Source organism: Triticum aestivum, chromosome 2B, assembly GCF_018294505.1.
Source record: "Triticum aestivum cultivar Chinese Spring chromosome 2B, IWGSC CS RefSeq v2.1, whole genome shotgun sequence".
NCBI lineage: Eukaryota > Viridiplantae > Streptophyta > Magnoliopsida > Poales > Poaceae > Triticum > Triticum aestivum.
In genome coordinates, this window is record NC_057798.1 from 188461449 (window position 1) to 188466057 (window position 4609).

The window sequence follows — 4609 nt, forward strand, 5'->3', positions numbered from 1 at the left end:
GACTTGTTGCGAAAGGTTTTCGACAAGTTCAAGGGGTTGACCACGATGAGACTTTCTCACCCGTAGCGATGCTTAAGTCTGTCCGAATCATGTTAGCTATTGCTGCATTTCATGATTATGAAATTTGGCAAATGGATGTCAAAACTGCATTCTTGAATGGATTTCTGGAAGAAGAGTTGTATATGATGCAGCCAGAAGGTTTTGTTGATCCAAAAGGTGCTAACAAAGTGTGCAAGCATCTCGGAGTTGGAATAAATGCTTTGATAGTGTGATCAAAGCATATGGTTTTATACAGACTTTTGGAGAAGCCTGTATTTACAAGAAAGTGAGTGGGAGCTCTGTAGCATTTCTGATATTATATGTAGATGACATATTATTAATTGGAAATGATATAGAATTTCTGGATAGCATAAAGGGATACTTGAATAAAAGTTTTTCAATGAAAGACCTCGGTGAAGCTGCTTACATATTGGGCATCAAGATTTATAGAGATAGATCAAGACGCTTAATAGGACTTTCACAAAGCACATACCTTGATAAAATTTTGAAAAAGTTTAAAATGGATCAGGCAAAGAAAGGGTTCTTGCCCGTGCTTCAAGGTGTGAAGTTGAGTCAAACTCAATGCCCGACCACAGCAGAAGATAGAGAGAAAATTGAAGATGCTCCCTATGCTTCAGCCATAGGCTCTATCATGTATGCAATGCTGTGTACCAGACCTGACGTATGCTTAGCAATAAGCTTGGCAGGAAGGTACCAAAGTAATCCAGGAGTGGATCACTTGACAGCGGTCAAGAACATCCTGAAATACCTGAAAAGGACTAAGGATATGTTTCTCGTATATGGAGGTGACAAATTGCTAGTCGTAAATGGTTACGTCGATGAAAGCTTTGACACTGATCCGGACGATTCTAAATCGCAAACCGGATACGTGTTTTTATTAAACGGTGGAGCTGTAAGTTGGTGCAGTTCTAAACAAAGCGTCGTGGCGGGATCTACATGTGAAGTGGAGTACATAGCTGCTTCGGAAGCAGCAAATGAAGGAGTCTGGATGAAGGAGTTCATTTCCGATCTAGGTGTCATGCCTAGTGCATCGGGACCAATGAAGATCTTCTGTGACAATACTGGTGCAATTGCCTTGGCAAAGAAATCCAGATTTCACAAGAGGACCAAGCACATCAAGTGACGCTTCAATTCCATTCAGGACCAAGTCCAAGTGGGAGACATAGAGATTTGCAAGATACATACGGATCTGAATGTTGCAGACCCTTTGACTAAGCCTCTCTCATGAGCAAAACATGATCAGCACCAAGACTCCATGGGTGTTAGAATCATTACTATGTAATCTAGATTATTGACTCTAGTGCAAGTGGGAGACTAAATGAAATATGCCCTAGAGGCAATAATAAAGTTATTATTTATTTCCTCATATCATGATAAATATTTATTATTCATGCTAGAATTGTATTAATCGGAAACATGATACATGTGTGAATACATAGACAAACATATAGTCACTAGTATGCCTCTACTTGACTAGCTCATTAATCAAAGATGGTTATGTTTCCTAACCATAGACATGTGTTGTCATTTGATTAATGGGATCACATCATTAAGAGAATGATGTGATTGACATGACCCATTCCATTAGCCTAGCACTTGATCGTTGAGTATATTGTTATTGCTTTCTTCATGACTTATACATGTTCCTGAAACTATGAGATTATGCAACTCCCGTTTACTGGAGGAACACTTTGGGTACTACCAAACGTCACAACGTAACTGGGTGATTATAAAGGAGTACTACAGGTGTCTCCAAAGGTACATGTTGAGTTGGCGTATTTCGAGATTAGGTTTTGTCACTCCGATTGTCGGAGAGGTATCTCTGGGCCCTCTCGGTGATGCACATCACTATAAGCCTTGCAAGCAATGTGACCAATGAGTTGGTTATGGGATGATGCATTACGTACCGAGTAAAGAGACTTGCCGGTAACGAGATTGAACTAGGTATTGGATACCGACGGTCGAATCTCGGGCAAGTAACATACCGATGACAAAGGGAACAATGTATGTTGTTATGCGGTTTGACCGATAAAGATCTTCGTAGAATATGTAGGAACCAATATGGGCATCCAGGTTCCGCTATTGGTTATTGACCGAGAATAGTTCTAGGTCATGTCTACATAGTTCTCGAACCCGTAGGGTCCGCACGCTTAACGTTACGATGACAGTTTTATTATGAGTTTATAAGTTTTGATGTACCGAAGTTTGTTCGGAGTCCCGGATGTGATCACGGACATGACGAGGAGTCTCGAAATGGTCGAGACATAAAGATTGATATATTGGACGACTATATTCGGACACCGGAAGTGTTCCGGGTGATTTCGGAGAAAACCGGAGTGCCGGAGGGGTTACCGGAACCCCCCGGGGAAGTATTGGGCCTTATGGGCCTTAGGGGAAAGGAGAGAGGAGCGGTCAGCATGGGCCGTGCGCCCCCTCCCCCTCTGGGTCCGAATTGGACTAGGAGGGGGGGCGCCCCCCCTTTCCTTCCCCCTCTCCCCCTTCCTTCCCTCCTCCTAGTAGGAGTAGGAAAGGAGGAGTCCTACTCCTACTAGGAGGAGGATTCCCCCTCCCTGGCGCGCCCCCTTGGGCCGGCCGGCCTCCCCCCTTGGTCCTTTATATACGAGGGCAGGGGGCACCCCATAGACACACAAGTTGATCTACGGATCGTTCCTTAGCCGTGTGCGGTGCCCCCTCCACCATATTCCACCTCGGTCATATTGTCGCGGAGTTTAGGCGAAGCCCTGCGCCGGGAGAACATCATCATCGTCACCACGCCGTCGTGCTGACGGAACTCATCTCCGGAGCTTTGCTGGATCGGAGCCCGGGGATCGTCATCGAGCTGAACGTGTGCTGAACTCGGAGGTGCCGTACGTTCGGTGCTTGGATCAGTTGGATCGTGAAGATGTACGACTACATCAACCGCGTTGTGCTAACGCTTCCGCTTACGGTCTACGAGGGTACATGGACAACACTCTCCCCTCTCGTTGCTATGCCATCACCATGATCTTGCGTGTGCGCAGGAAATTTTTTGAAATTACTACGTTCCCCAACACGTATTCGGCGTCCCGTTTGGCAAGCTGTTGGGGTTCCTGGTGTCGCACAGAGGAATTGAGGCCAACCCGGAGAAGGTCAAGGCAATAGAATGGATGAGCCCGCCTCAAACTCTCAAGGAAATGCAGAAGCTACCAGGCTGCGTGACCTCGCTTGGGCGCTTCATCTCCAAGCTAGGCGAGCACTCCCTCCCTTTCTTCATCCTGAGGAAGGGTCCATTCGAATGGACTCCAGAAGCTGACACGGCTTTCCATGACCTCAAGAAGTACCTCACCAGCACACCGGTGATGGGGGCGCCTCGTCCTCTCGAGCCCTTGGTGCTTTACCTAGCCTCCACGCCTCACTCAGCCAGCGCGGTGCTAGTGGCAGTCTGCAAGGAGCATGCAGCCAAGGGTGGGCGACGCGGAACCACACACCCATCCAAGACGCCATGACCTCAGGATGGCATGCCTGAGGCCGCGGGGCTAAACCATCAGGAGATGGAGCCCCTAAGGTCACGGCCCCTGAGGCCGCACAGGCTCCCCGGGGACGGGATTCCTGAGGCTCCATCACACCAAGAGGAGCAAGGCTCGGCGGACACCTCCTCCCAAGTCAAGCACCCCGTCTACTTCGTCAGCATCGTACAGCGTGACGCGCGGGCATGCTACCCCATGCCGTAGAAGCTTCTCCTCGCACTCCTTGTCGCTTCTAGGAACCTGTGCCACTACTTCCAAAGCCACCCTATCAAGGTCGTCTCGGCCTACCCCCTGGAGAGGGTACTCTGAAGCCCCTAGAACATTGAGTTGCAGGCATTCCAGATGGAATTTAGCACCACCCGAGTCATCAAGGGTGCAGCCCTCGCTGACTTTGTGGCTGAGTGGACTGACGCGTCAAGCCAAGAGGTAGGTGATGGCCGCTCTCTCGCCCCAGGAGACGAAGCGCCTGATAGATGGGTCATGTACTTTGATGGCGCCTTCGCGCGTCAGGGCGCGGGGGCTGGAGCCATGCTCATCTCTCCCACCCAAGCTCTGCTATGCCGTGCAGCTCTGCTATGCCGTGCAGCTCTGCTTCCAGCACGGCGAGAAGGTCTCCAACAACATCGCTGAATTTGAGGGCCTGATCGCCAGGCTCAGGGCCGCCATTGCCCTGGGGGTCAGGCGCCTCACCATCAGGGGTGACACCCGGCTCCTCATTAACTTCTCCAACAAGGAGTACACGCCGAAGGACAAGCACATGGAGGCATACCTTGAGGAGGTACGCAAAATTGAGAAGCAATTTCTAGGTTTGGAACTGCAGCATGTGCCACGTGGCACGAACAAGGAGGCGGATGACATTGCCAAGAGGGCATCCCGGTGCCTCCCCCAGGAGCTTGGCGTCTTCAAGGAGCAGCTCTTCAGGCCATTGGCAGTTACCCCTGTTGTCGAGCCAGCGCTGCCTCCGGAGGAGCTACCCACGGTACCCACCACGGCCGCCCCGGCCTGTGGCCCGGCCTCACGGGCCCGCCTGCTCCTTGCGCTCG